Genomic DNA, 15954 nt, shown 5'->3' with positions numbered 1-15954 from the left:
GCACCTTTCACGGGCTCAAGAGGGTTATGGACCAATGCGGAGCAATGACATGCCATCAAGACTTTCGAGTACAACCCAACCTATGTGGCCCCCACCTCATTTAGAGTGTTGGCCATAATTAGGAATCAGTCATTAGAAGACAATGTCATGCTTCACCCATACCTGGATAGGATTCTAGTGGAGAAGGAACTCCACATTGCAAGTTGGCTCAATAATTCCAGTGACTCTTGACTGATGTGTTAACTTACATCACACAAGTAGGCATTCGCCCATAGGATATGGACCGTTATGCAACTCTTGTAATGAATGAAGCTGAGAGGAGAGAGGAGAAAGAACTAAAGAGAGAGAAAGAGGGCAAGAAGAGGAGAAAGAAAGACTAGAAGTGGAGAGAGAAAGAAAAAAAGAGGGGAGAAAGAAGGAACAAGCCATGGAAGCTGAAGATGAAGGTGAAGAGTATGTTCTTGATAATAACTAGTTGCCCTAAACTAGGACCCTTACACCTTATATACCTCAGTTAGTGTGACTGGGTGTCTAACCCCTAGTTTCTATGTATCCCGCTCATTACAATCCATCCCCACCCTAAAGGTTTTTTCCCTAAAAAACGAAGATAACTGGGGGGAAATGATGGGTGGGCTTAGGGACTTGGGTGTAGACTACTATTCTGAGCCACATTATAATGAAAATGGATGGGTAAAGACTAGGGACATCATGTTGTCCATGACAGGCCTACTAAGGTAAAATTGTCATAACTTTTGATAGGCTGCTCCAAATGGGGCATGCCACATGTCCAAACATAGCGTATTATGAGTACTTTCAACCCAAGTAGGATGCACATTCTTGAGATTTGAGCAAGGACAAAACGATTCTTTAGCATTATGCAATCTGCAAGTAGGGGGTGGTCATAACTGGCTAGTCTTTAGCCCATTAGGCTGCTTGGAGGTTAGGAAATTCATTGATAATGGTGGCACAGTGCCAAGAGGCTTCTTCTAGGGGTAGGCCTTGCCATTTGTTGATGTACTCCTTGATGGATCGAGATATTAAGTGCTTATCTTAGTGCCCAATGGTTGCCTTAGGGATATACTGAATGATACCTTCTTCATCTATGGGAAAAAGTTCTTCCACATAGTCCACTGAGGTGCCAATGAAGGGTTTCAGTTGGATTACATGAAACAAATTATGGAGTTTGGTGGTCGAGGGAAGCTCTAATTGGTAGGCCAATTCACCAACTCTCTTCAGGATTTGGTAGGGGCCATAGAAACAGTGGGCCAGCTTGTTACCGCTCCCTCTTTCAGAGTGGAGTAGTGAGACTTAGACACTTTCAAGAGGACCAATTTCCTTTCCTAGAATTCCAAATGCCTTTTTTTCTCATCATCATAGAGTTTCATGTGAGTTTGTGCCTTTTGAAGATTCGCTTTACATTGTTGAAGTAGTGCTGAAGTAGGGCCTGCATGCGATCCAACTTGGCCTGACTCTGAGGGTTGATCTTATCATTGGATAAGACTATAGGGAGGGGGACCTTATACCCATATAATTCCTCAAAAGGGGAAACTCCAATGCTAGAGTGGGTGGAGTTATTATAGGCAAACTCAGCCAAGTGGAGCCACGTATCCCAAGTGTGTTATACATCATGGAAAAAGTGCCGCAAATATGTCTCAATATATTTTTTTGCTCTTTCAGCGTCTAGCCATTAGTCTCAGGGTGGTATGCAATGGGATGGACCAAGCTTAGTACCTATAGATGTGAAAACTATCTCCCAAAAGTTTCTCATAAACTTAGCATCCCAATCATGTACTATGACTTGTGGCAAGCCATGCAACTTGAAGACATATTCCATAAAGTGAGTGGCCACCTTAGAGGGACTGTATTGGATCTTAGTGGTGGGAATAAAGTGGGCAACTTTAGTGAGGCAATCAACTACCGCATATATACTGTTCCAACCTTTCCTGTGGTTATCAGGAGGTCAATGATGAAATCCATTGTGATATGAGTCCACTTCCCTTTAGGAATAGGGAGAGGCTACAAGAGGCCAGCGGGCCTAAGTGTGTTGTCCTTGTTCTGTTGGCATGGGACACATTTGGTCACAAAGTCATTGACATCCCTCCATGAGCCTTTCCAATGAAAGCTCTTGGCAATCTTGTCATATGTGTTAATGGGATATAGGTTCTTCACTATGATTTTGTTCAAGTCTCTGTAGTCGATGCTTATGTGGAAAGAGCTATCTTTCTTCTTGACTAACATGACAAGGGGATGCATAAGGGGAAGAACTCGATTCAATGAAACCCATCTCCAACATCTCCTTGACATGCTTTGCAACCTCTTCATTTTCAACTTGGAGAGTCTGTAAGGTGGCTTGTTTAGTGGCTTGGAATGGGGCTCTAAATCAAGTGGGTGGCCTACTTACATCTTAGGGGGGAGCATTGTAGGCATCTAAAATAGATCACTCTACTCTTCAAGTAGATCCTACAAGGCTAAATCCTTAGATACTTCAGAGGGCTGACCTAAATTGTCCTTATTCAATTGCAAGACGAAGATTTTCAAGCATTTCTTAAACTCCCATTTGAGTAGCTTTGCTGTAATGAGCTGAAAATCAACATGATCTTGAATTCCCTCTAAGTAAATGAGTTGTCCATGCATCACAAACTCCATGTATAGCTAAGAGAAGTCCATAGCAAATTTTTCCAATTGTTTTAGACAATCATAACCCAAGACAACATCAATGGGGCCTATATCTAAGGCAACTAGGTCGACCAATGCCACATAATTTTTAGCCAAGCATAAGGGAATTGTGGGGCATATATATGTGCTGATTTCTTCCTCTCCATTTGCTACTTGGACCTTCAAGGGGTGGTGTAATTCTGTAGGGGTGCATTTCAACCAATCAATGGCTGATTTATTAACAAAACGGTGAGTGCTACTACTATCCACAAGCATGAAGACATGCTTCCCATGGATACTACCTTGAATGCATAGGGTGTTGGGGGTCCAAGAACCCGTCCAACAATCCAAGGAGATGGAGGTGTTAGTTAGGTGGGATGTCAAATGAAGTATCTAGGATGGAAAATCACCTGGGTCAAAAGGAAACCCATTCTCCAGGTCATAGAACTGCTCATGATCCACATCCTTAACATGCTCCACATAGTCAGTGGGTAGGTCATCCTCATCATTATGCCAAACTTCTGTGACATACATACTATGAACCTTGACCTTAGCTGTGTTGTAAGGGCACTTGGAGGCATGGTCAGTTGTGTACTTATCCCCACATTTAAAGCATAGGACTTTTTCCTTTTGTTCCTTCACAACATCTGGTAAATTAAATGTTGACGACTAGAGCATGGGAAGGTGATGCAATGGACTATTTATTTTAAGCATGGAAGGTGGGGTAAGTGGATGATTTGGGGTTGTTATTAGGCATAGAATTGCCACAAAAACCACCTCTATATGGGGCTGATCTTAAAGGCTACAGGGCTGTCCATAACCTTGCTGAAAATATTCATTCTTATGGTACTTCCTTGCATATCTCTCATCCAATTCAATTGCTTCAAATAGTGTGGTAGGCTTTTGGGCCATGACATCTACCGATAGACTCGATTCAACAACCCATAGATATAGCTATGTAATTTGGCATCATCGCTAATGCTCTGCACATATATGGTCAAGTTTATAAAGTAATTTGTGTACTCACATACAATGAGATTATGTTGGTCAAGAGTGTACCATCATCTTGCCAACCACTTTTTTTCCATAGGGGCACAAATACTTGAACCATATGCATTTTAAAGTCGTCCCAATCAATGAACTGATGATTCTCTTGATTGATATAGCACCACCATGTGTGGGTAAATCCTTCCAAGTGGAGAGAGGCAAAGATTATTTTCTGATCATCAGTGCAGGGGTAGATATTGAAGTAGGACTCCAACTTTGATGTCCTTTCCTCCAAGTCTGATAGTGAGGGGGATTCCCCATTGTACTCAGTGAGAAAAATATTGTCACACAAATCATGAGGGCCTTACTGCCAATGAAACCCTTGCTATCCATACATCCCATGATGTACCTTGCTGCCCATACATACCATGTGGTGCATTTATCCCATGGTGTCCATTATAGCCATACTACCCATTATTGCCATGCTACCCATGATTGCCATGTTGACCAATAGTACTATATTGTCCATGATCAGGTTGATTCATATAGGTTCCATTAGGGCTTCTAAGGAGAGTGGGGGAGTTTCTACCATGGTAGGAGAGGGCCTCAGTGGGAGGCTGGCTACATGGTTGATGGGGGAGCTCATCATGCATGTGAGAGGGTTCACCAACCTCACAGGTAGAACAAGGAATCCCTTTAGATCCAAGGATGTCTTATGGGTCATGTAGTGGCTCCAGTGGTGGTGGGCATCTAGATCCATGCTTAGATTCATTAGCCTTCTCTTGGGATGAAGTTGTAGCTAGCTGAGCAATAAGAGTGGTGAGTTGATCCTGAGTTCTAGATTTTGAGAGGGCCATTTTCTTAATTTATTCATCAAACTTGTACATAATTTGGCTATGATTGGTGACCATGTCATTATGGCTTTTGATGTGACGAAGCTCATGTTGACATAAGGTATGGTTGAGCAAGCTGCTATAGGGATCCGTATCGAGCATTTCCTTCTACATATCACCATGGTAATCTTGTGCCAAGCTAGTTCATCATTCATGGAGGTCCTGGAGTCTCTAATCTCCCTTTGGAATTCTTCATGGGCATTCCTTTTGTCTTTCTGGCTGGCCATTTGGATGCAATCCACAGGACCTGCTATTAGTAAATGGGGTGTAACTTTTGGTAGAAAACTCCAATTGGTGAGGTGTTTTATTCAGATCAGAGGGGACAAAGACCTCTTTGAGATGAGCTATTAAGCTTTGTGACAAAAACTAATTAGAATATTCTGCAATGGGATTTTTGTGTTAGTCTTGGAGTGGTTTGCACCATGTCCACAGTGACCCAGTGCACAAAAATGGGCATAACTTTCATACCACCATAGCTCCAGTTGCAAAGATTTTTTATTCAAACCAAAGGGGATGAAGTCCTCTTTGAGGTGAGCTATAGGGTTTACTCCTAGGTGCAATACATAATTTTCTACAATTGGATCTTTATGACTATCTTGCTTGACTGTGACTAAAAACATTGTCTGTCCCTAAATGCAAAAGCACTATATGAATGGCTCATATATTGAGGGGCCTGAGCAACAACATGAATAACATCCTAAGCATACTGATCACTATTCCAAGCATAATTGCATGTATCATCTACTCTATCATCACTACATAAGTGAAGCTTACCGCCATATATATTTTCTAATTGCATACACTTCAAGTGTCATACATAGGTACCATTAGCACTGAAAGGGTGTCCAAGGAGGATCATTTCACTAGGAGAGGTGGTGATCATAGGAGAGTACATGCACCTGCATAAAAGTTTTGGGCTCCAGATCATCGGGAGGTGGGCAAAGTTTCCCTCGGGCCGGGTTGTGCACCCCTTCAGGGTCTTAAGTGGTAAGTGAGGGTCACCTCTCTTTTGTCTTACCACCTTTCCTAGCATCAGCATTATTGCTCAGCCAAAGTATACACGGCATAAATTTTTATTAAGCAATCAGCATGAGATGCATTGGAAAGGAAACATTGGTTCATTTCATGAGATGCAAGGATGAATGAGAGCTTGGATAGGGATTACCTTGGTAGTCCAGTGACTCACTAGTTGCTAGTTACCCATTCACAAGTGTTTATGACTCACTTGAGATTTATCCAAGGCACACAAGATAAAGAGGGGCTAATGTTAGCAATTACAAGTGATTCAAGATTAGTTATGATGCATTAAGAGGCAAACCGGATATTGACATTCAGTGGACACATGCATACAATGAGGGATTGAACTATTAAATCCTATGTAATCTTTAATCTCTCCAACAAGTGGATTAATCTAAATAAGTGGATAAATATGAGAGATTAAGATCAGATTGACATACCTCTTTAGTGTTTGGGAAAGATGGTTGAAGCATAGCCGATCATGATGCCAATTCCTCCATCAAGCAAGCTTGGTTGGTTGGAGCACTCCAATGGATGAACACTTCAAGCATTCAAATGCTTCCACTAATGATGGGGGCTCCTTTGTTTGTTCCCAAGCTTGAACTTCAAAGATGGAAAGCTATAAATGGAGCTTTCATGGCTACCCAAAAAACTTCTTTACATTTTGAGCTCCATGTCTTCAATTTGGGTAGAAGGGGGGCAAGACAGATGAAGGGTCTCCCAAGGATTGAGTTTCCAGAGGTTGTGGCTAAAGTAAGAGCTTGGCCTTAGCTTCAATGGCTACCTTAGACAATGTATAGGAGGGTGTTCACATTTGGGAGCTCAATGTCGGAGGGAGAGGTACTAATCTTGCTTAAGGAGGGTTTAGCCAATTTCCTAGGGGGCTAGAAAGGCCAAAGGAGCTGCCAGAAGTTGGAGTAGAAGGCAAGAGGAGGGCAGGGGCAGCAATGCAATTTGCATCGCAAATTGCGAGCTCCTGCCTAGTGCTTATGGCAAGGCTTCCTTGGCCTCTAGGGTATGCAAACTAGAGCTGGGGATGTGGGGGATCAGTGTTCTTGGGTGTGGCTTATGTCCTAGAGGGGGGATGGAGCAAGATTTGGGAGGTTGTAGGGACTAATAGCCATGGCAACTTGCAGGAGAAGAGAGAGAAGGAGGGTTGAGGCAAAAAGTAACTAGGTTTTGCCCTCTTCTAACTCTTGGGTCTCTAAACTTAGCTTGGAACCCCTAAAATTTGCATGAAAAAAAATGACAACCTTTTAGTTTAGTTGTTTTACCTCTAGATATGTCTGAGTCTCCAGCCATACCTCTACATGCAACCTAAGTAACTAGGGTTTCGGGATTTGAAAAGGGAGATAGGGAAAATAAGAAAAGTTCCAAATCCTGATGCTCTGATACTACTTGTAATGAATGAAGCTGAGAGGAGAGAGGAGAAAGAACTAAAGAGAGAGAAAGAGGACAAGAAGAAGAGAAAGGAAGACTAAAAGAGGAGAGAGAAAGACAAAAAATAGGGGAGAAAGAAGGAGGAAGCCATGAAAGCTGAAGATGAAGGTGAAGAGTATGTTCTTGATAATAATTGGTTGCCCTAAACTAGGACTCTTACACCTTATATACCTCGGTCAGTGTGATTGGGTGTCTAACCCCTAGTTTCTATGTATCTTACTTGTTACAAATCTTGAGTATAACCCCAAGTTTTATGAATGGTTCTTGAGAAGGTGATGCACACCATGGATGCATTGCATGCACATACACCTTGATTCTCCCAATTCTAGGAAGGATTTTCATCCTTTCTAGGGGGGAGGGGAGTAATGAAAACTCAAAAGAGAAGTTGAATTCTAGGAAGGATTTTCATCCTTTCTAGGGGGAGGGGAGTAATGAAAACTCAAAAGAGAAATTGAATTCTAAAAGGGAAGAATGAATGTGTAAAGTGTGCGGGTTGATTGGTATGAGAATTCTTTTTTTGTGGGTTAAATTCCTCATTGTTGAACACTAATCTTTAAAATCATTTTACTTTCTGTGCAAGAGATGCCCTTTAAAGAAAACTAATTGTAGGACATTGTGTGGTGACAAGAACCTAAATGGAAGGACAACAGTATAAAGCCAATAGGCTCCTTTCTTAGAGGAGGAGCCTAGAAAATATGGATTAGCCATGGAGATCTGAGCATTCAACCAATTATAATATCACAACATCCACAATTTGAAAGGAATGGTGGCATGTGAAGGGGCAGTGGTACAGATGATAGAGTGATGTAACCTTACTAAGTACTCACAAAAAGTGGGACAAGACATCGACCACAATAAATGCACAAAATTCCTGAGGATTTTTTATGTCTAAAGGAATAGTGGCACAATGACTATCAGGCAAGGCGGAACCTCTAAAAGGGTGGAAGTTTCCCTCAATCTGGAGATAATGGAGAAGGCATTGGGGTTAGCAGAGAAATTGGAGAAGAGGCCAAAGAGGGATGTGTATGGAATGCTAGGGATGGACAAAAACAAGGTCTACACTAATGATGGAATCAGCCTAGTTGATATTCTAGACCCCACTATTTGACTCTGTAGGCTAAAATGGTCCACACCATTTTTTCAAGCCAGAGATACAATGTCCTTATGAATAGAATAGACATATCATTGTTGGAAAGACTTGTAGCCAATGCCTTGGATGAGGTGAATTGGAATGCCTATGTGCGGAAGACAATATAGGCATTGACAAAGGTACTAGCCCAACAAACAAGGGTGGTAGGAGGGGACTCTCCAACTACCATAGCAAAGTCCAAGAGGAAAAAACCTACCTCCAAGGCCTTGACGATATGCTTTGGAGGAGTGTTAACGACCATTATCTAGGAATCTCTAGCGGAGGCAAAAAGAGAAGTGGTAGAGAAGACCCTAGAGTCATCACCAATCTATGAGGAGCATCGCTCTCCCACCATAGTAAGCCTGACTATCTTGCTTTCAAGAGGAGAACCAAGGGGAGAAGAAAGCCATAGAGAGTAGCACGACAATGTGCAAAGAATTGTTAATGAATAGGAGAATGGCCAACCATCTCAACCACAAGAATCTTTGACGAGCAAGTGGACAATCAGTAAGCAGCAAGGCTCAAAGTTTTCAAGCCAAGGGGGGAGAAAAAAGACAACTCTCAAAATCCCCATGCAAAAGACTCCACCCCTGAGAAAAATAGAGAGTTGCAAAGGGTGGAGAACTCAAAGAGGCTAGAACAAGAGCTTAGAAAGAGGCAAGAAGAGGAGGAAGAATGACTGAGGCAACAAGAGGAAGAGGAGATTGCCCTGGCCATTCAAAGATCTATGGAGCAACCCTCCCAATCGCAAGAATCGGCAATGATGAGCCCAACAAGAGAGGAAATGCTAAGCACAAGCATAGCAACTAAAGAAATAGGACCAAGATTGGTGGCAGAAGGTAAGGGTAAATGCTACAACCAATCCCACCAATCTTGGCCACACCAACAATCACCCCTGCACAAAATATTGTGGAGGGGGGGAAAACAAAAGTAATATTATGGCATGGGTACAGTATCTTGTTAGCAATTTATAAGAAATTGCACCTACACCTAGCGAAGGAGCCCCCCTTGCAAGAGTAAAGAGGCCAACAACACAGCCGACACAGAGTCATGCCAAGGGCCAAAGGTACCCCACTTAAAAGTGTCAACCACTTTGATACCTTTTGCCATGTGGTGCCACAATGAAGCTAATGAAAAACTAGTAAAGGAGTTTCAAAGCCAACTCCACAAGGCAATAGAAGATAAAGAGTCCGCTCTTGTAGAGCTTGAAAAAGAGAAGGATACCTTTGCAAACTATAGGATGGAATAAGCAAGAGTAATGACCATCATAAATAGGGAGGTGATCGCACTAAAAGATGTTGAGAATAGCAAATGATGCTTGCCCATAAAGGCTGGATATGTGCCCAAAAGAGGCTTTCCCATAAGTGTCTTTGTATGGAAGATAGACATATGATGTATGCTCTAGGAAGAGATGACAAAATCCCATAAGCACATTGAGTTACAGTGGTACTATCCAAAAGCTATAAAGGCGTGTACTTGTTGACACTCATGTTAGGGTAATGGTACTATTATTTTGATTCATTGTCAATGTCATTGTCCATCTTACACAAGAATGTGTTTATGAGTCCAAGCTTCCATCTTGGAACCTAATTCACTTGTGTAATAGTTAGTCTATCTAAGTCTATGTCATCATGAGTTGTGTATTCATCTTCCATTCTCCATAGTTCCTGCCATGCTCCATATCCATGTTTTTGACATGGTATCAAAGCTCAGCTGAGCATGGCGTAGCTCCATACATTGCTTCTTTAGTCTCTCTTCACCTCTAATCATCTCTGTCCAACTCATGACTCCATTTTCAACTTCACCTTCATTTGGACCTCGTGTCTGCCATAGCCATCTTGCACCCACCTCTGTTTGAGAACTTAGATCTTTCAAACTAGAGCATATCTCTTCAAGCTCTCTTTTGGAGATCTCTCCTTTGACTCCCTGATTAGCTTCTAGTCACTTCAAACATTGGGATTGCCCTGGTTATAGCCGAGTATTGCACAAATTATTTCTCGCTATCCTAACTATGCTTGCAGACTGTCATACCTACTGACCTTAGAGGAGGCAGTGTGAGAAAACCGAGGCAGTGTGAGAAAACTAAGGCATCTTAGCTTCTTGCTCTCTTGAAGAAATTTGTTCTTCAAATTGAGGCACTCATTTTCGTCACGTCAGATGTCGACATTGTGCCTTGTAGGACTCGACATTGTAGAAATATGTGAAATTGGTGTAGATTTTGTGGGCAGGGATTCGATTTGATCTAGCATTTAGCACAAGGTGTGATTCTCCATATCTTTGTGGGGCATTTGAAGATCCCCAAGTGGGCAATCTCATTCTGAAAGGGATCCCCAAAATTCTATCTATCTGTCACAATCTATGAAACCCTAATTGTCATCTCTGTGGTGGGCAGTCATAGCCAAAGCTTCAAAGCTTGACATTTTCACTATTTCTTTTCACTGAAGCTATCAACAGTGAGTTTAATCATTGAGCTACACTCTCTAAACTCACTACAGATTTGGAAGTGCCCGAGTAAGCTTAGAAGTCATCCCTCTGAAGATTAAGAAGACCACTTGAAATCAGGCAACATCAAGCCGGAAATCATAGTATGTCTTGGTAATGTTTTGCTTGTGTCTCTTAACACATTGAAGTATAACTCTTATATTGCGCAAACTCATAATTAAAAGCTCATTCTCAATGACCAAAATTAAGTTTTTTATGAAGATACTTGTTATGAAGAGTGATACAACTCTCCTTGCCAAATTGTACTACATAGAAGATACCTTTATTATATCTAGAAGAAGAAATGTAGATGCCTACTCTAAAGTGCAATCAATGATTTTATTTGAAGTTTTTAAAGAAATTCTAGATACCTTGGTCATCATACAAAACTCAAAGTTGGTGGTATCTTGCTTGAGGGGGACAAGAAGAGCAAAGTCACAGTCAAAGAAGTTGCAACCAAAGTAAAGAGTAACAAAGCAAGAAAAATGAAGGACAAGATGTTGTATGATTTCAAGAGGAAATCTGATGTAATGTCAAGCCATGAGTCAAAGCCATATGAAAGCCCAAAATCTATGTGTCCCAAGATTTATGTCATGGCTCAACAAGTCATGTCAAGTCACAGCAATGTACCTATTTGTATCCATCTCAAACTCACTGAGAAAAAGAACATTGCAAAGAAGACTAGAGCACAAGATAATGAAGAACAATTCAAAGATGAAGAGCATGAAGAAAAGACTAAGCAGGTAAAGGACATCACCAAAGGATGCTAAGGAAGAAAAATAATGAAGATGAAGAAATTTCCGTTGCGCTGACAACAAAGAATTTTTCCCATAGTGGATCTTGTTTCCCATAGTGGATGTAAAAACCCTTACCAAAATGTAAAGTTTCAAGCCTTAACTTGACTAGGTTGCCAAAGAGCTAGTCTCTCGGGCCATGTCATCATGTAGGGGGGGCAAAAGCCACCAGCAAGGGTAGAGACTCATCATTTGAGGGGGGTGTTGAGAATAGCAAATGATGCTTTCCCACAAAGGCTGGATATGTGCCCAAAAGAGGTTTTTTCATAAGTGGTTTTGTATGGAAGATAGACATATGATGTATTCTCTAGGAAGAGATGGCAAATCCCATAAGCACAGTGAGGTACAGTGGTACTATCCAAAAGCTATAAAGGCATGTACTTGTTGGCACTCATGTCAAGGTAATGGTACTATCAGTTTGAGTCATTGTTAGTGTCATTTTCCATCTTACACAAGAATGTGTTTATGAGTCCAAGCTTCCATCTTGGAACCTAATTCACTTGTGTAACAATTAGTCTATCTAAGTCTATGTCATCATGAGTTGTGTATTCATCTTCCATCCTCCATAGTTCCTACCATGCTCTAGATCCATGTTTTTGACAAAATATTCCTTGAAGGTAAGAGAGGGAGAAGAAGGTCTAAAAGAGTTATATGATGAAGAGAGAGAACTATATCTCCCTAGAAAATATGTGCACCTTCAACTCCCTAGAAAATAGACGTCTAGAGCTAGAAATAAAGGAGTTGAAGAGGCAAAGCTAAGAGGCAAGGAAAGAGCTGCAAGTTGCAAGGAACCAAAGAGATAAGGAGAACACAAAGAAATTGATGGAGCTACATGACTAGCTCCAATCAGCTCTCCATGAACAAGCCATAATGAAAGAGCAGATGAAACGTAAAAACCAAGAGCAAGAGAAAATGCATACACTATGGTGTGAGCAAGAGCAGATGATTATCACCCTAGCCCGGTACCAAAACCAAGGGTTAGAGTAGATGGAGGAAAAAGCGGAAGAATGGGCAACCAAAAATGAAGAGTGAATCAAATACTTAGCCTACAAGCTAGCCCATTTTGAGATGAGCGACTCCTAGTGGAAAACCAATCCACAACTATCGAGAGAGGAATGCTGGAACAACATGCATTCTTAAGCATAGTATTGAATGTCACACAATCAAGAGAAGAAGAGACATTGGAGCAATTAAGCCCTGCAACATGGAATCCATGACAAGGCACCCAAGCCTAGCACCAGCTTGGGAGGAGTAGAGGAGCAACATGCTCACCTAATCTCAACTAGTTTAATGATACAGGAACTCGCCTTGGTAGGGCTTGGGGAGCTAGAACAACAAATGCAGCCACCTCAATAGGAGCCACTAGAGCCGGTCCAAGAAGAAGGGCATGATTTTGAACTATACCATCAAGAGGAAGAACAAGTGTAGGAACCAAGCCCCTCTATGTAGCCACACAAGTGCAACTAGAAGTGTAAGGGGGAGGAAGTAGGGCCACCTGAACAGATGGTGGAGATGAGACACAAGCACACAAAGTAGGTGGAACATGCCTACAAGAAGTTTCAAGCCAAGACAACACAAGTTCCACAAGTGTCCAACCATCCCTCAAAGCATTAGGGGAGTTTTGAGGTCTCGAAAATGCCCTGTAAGAGATCCTAGAGAGAGAAAACAATTTACGAAATAAAATCATTTTATAGAATTTTTAAAAGGTTTATATTTTGGTAAGTTAAAATATCAAAATTCGTTAATAAGTCATTGTCGTGATATTCTCGTGGTCACATCAAACCTAGAAATCTAGGTCGCCATAAAGTTGGCAAGGTTGTCATAATGAAGATCTTACCTCTCCTCATTAAAGTGAAAAGTAATATTCAATTTGAATTTTGGTGGATACTCAATTGCCTCCCTCCATCGTTTCTCCATCGTTTCTCTCTTCTTTTTTTCTCTTCCTTATTAGTCTCTTCTTTGTTTTCATTCTTGCTTCTAATCATATCCTTAGCTATGGATCAATCACCCAATGATCTCTGTAACTCAGCTATGGATCAATCATCTAATGATCTCTGTAGCTCTCATAGAAGACCTCTCTATCATCTTCATATTGAGTTGGACAGTGAGTATGAACCAATAAGAAAGAGAACAAAATCTATCACGGTTACAGAGTCTATGAAACATATACTGAGGTTTGAAGGAAAGAAGAATATTGATCTTTGGTTAGATGGAAAGCTATATCCCAAAGATCCTAGCAGAAATAGCACTCCTCCTTTCTATAATAGCTTGTCATTAATGAGTTTTATTGGTGATGGCTACAATGGATTTTTAGGTTATACACTTAATCTTGTTGCAGAAAATGATATCCTTGGACTAGAGAATCATCTTTTGATGAAACACAATATAGAGTTGTTGCAGAAGCTAGAGGATTGCCAACAAAAAATTCATTCATTGGAAAAGCGTATCAAAGCTTATCAACAAAAGCGAACTTTATTAGGCCTTCGAAATCGACAAAGAGCTCTTAAAAATATTGAGAATCTCAAACGAGGAGGAGGAGGCTGTGGTAAAAGAATCCAAGCAGTAAGGTAAATTTTTTTTCACTTGAAAAATCTTAAATATGGCTTTATTTAAACTACTTGCATTGATTTGTGATGTTAATTTTGCTTAGATCTCTTCTACAACCAAATGCAAGTGAAAGAGATTCTTTAAAAGCAGCTCAGTTTTATTATCATCTTCTTCCTTCAGTAGTTTCAAAGGATATTTTGGAGAAGAAGAAATTTAAAAAGGCAAAGAAACAATGCTTGGAGTCATTTGTAAAGGATCATTCTTTGGATTCTGAGTTAGTACAGAAGACACTGGATAGTATTGGTATCAGTCGAGATGCTTATATGCAACTTTTTCAGCTTTTATAATCAAATATGAAGCAAGGACAGGTACACAATTGCATACTTCCGAAACCATTTGTGGTTAGGACTATCAGACAGAGAGTTAATAACAAAGTGATGGAGATTCTAGGTGAGCCTTTTCATATCAAGGCTAGCTTCAAGGGCAAGAAAAAGGAGGTTACATTCAATGAATTTAACAATATTTTCCTTGACTTGCCCACCCTACAATGCTTAATGATCAAAATTTTTATGACTTGTCAGTACAGAGGCACAGGGAGTGGCTAGATTTGTGATTAAACTTGATGAAAGTGAGATTCTGAAATGTAAAAAATTGGAGAGAATCTCTATCACCTTGATGAATAGAGCACACGCCGTCAGGTCATTGCAATCACTCAACATCATTTAGTGTTCAATCTGAATATAACATCTGGTGGCTAGGAGCATTTGAGGTAGATACTGAGAATTTTGATATACTATATTGGGTTTTTCATCAAACATCAATACCTAATGTTATTCAAAGGCAACAAGCAGGAGAAGAGCTATTTGTTGAAGGATTTGGGAACTATAGGATTAAGTGGCACATAGCTGGTGACCTAAAGACACTCAAATGTATGTATAATGTATCAAAGGGAGCTAACTCGAGATCTCCATGCTTATACTGCATGTCACCAGCAATTGGAATAGAGCTCCCTCTAGGCACAATAAGGATCCACAGTTTAAACCAGTCTTGGACATTCCTTTAGCGAATGCCCATATTTGTACACTTCATGCACTTTGCAGGATAATTGAAAAGCTTGTTCATCTCTATATAGGATTTGCATGGAAGTTGAAGCCATTATCAACTAGAACAGATGCTATAACAAAGGTTGAAAAAGTTCTCTCTGCAATTGGTTTGCATGGTGGCAATGTTGTTATTGAACCAGATCTTCAAAAGTCTAAGGATGGTAATTGTGTCCCAAAAAAACCATCTATTGGTGGAGTGAAGGCTAGAAGGTTTCTAGGCTTTCATGGGAGACTTGGCAAGATAAACTCGAGAAATGGTGGCTCAACTATTAAATTTAATCAGTGGAAATACCTACATAATGCAGTTAAGGATCACACTGATAATGGACAAGCTCGAAATAGAAAAGCTAAAGTTTGGAAAACACTAGACAAAGTGTTTTTTTATTGTGATAAGACTGAATGGAATGATGATGATCTAAAAGACTTTAAAAACCAATTGAACCTTTTCAAAAAGGCGATGACAAAAGCTTGGGATGATCAACACTTTACTCACTATATGGTAAGAAGTTTGTATATGTTTGTTTCTTCATTGTCGAACTCATATAATGTTTTTTAATAACTTTCTTTATTTGTTTACTATGCAGCATATTCTATACAACCATGCTCCATACTTTATTAAACAATATGGATCTCTATCTATCTGGTCAACCCAAGGTATGGAAAAATCACATTATCAAGCAATAACAAAATATTTCAAACACACAAGACATGGAGGTGGAAGACACAAAGCCAACAGTTTATTAGAGGTCTTTCAATGGTTCTATCGATAAATTTGGCATAAATTCAAGCTTAAAGATACAACCACATCAAGCAATACATCATCTTTAGCAAGGACTATACAAATTGTTACCCAAAGAAGAAAAGATAGATATTTAAATTCTTGCGCAAAGCAAAGATTTACAGAATGG

Source organism: Lygodium microphyllum, chromosome 15 (genome assembly GCF_053477565.2).
Source record: "Lygodium microphyllum isolate KBCC chromosome 15, Lygodium_microphyllum_v1.1.10, whole genome shotgun sequence".
NCBI classification, from domain to species: Eukaryota; Viridiplantae; Streptophyta; class Polypodiopsida; order Schizaeales; family Lygodiaceae; genus Lygodium; species Lygodium microphyllum.
Note: the sequence above shows the minus strand (reverse complement) of the source record.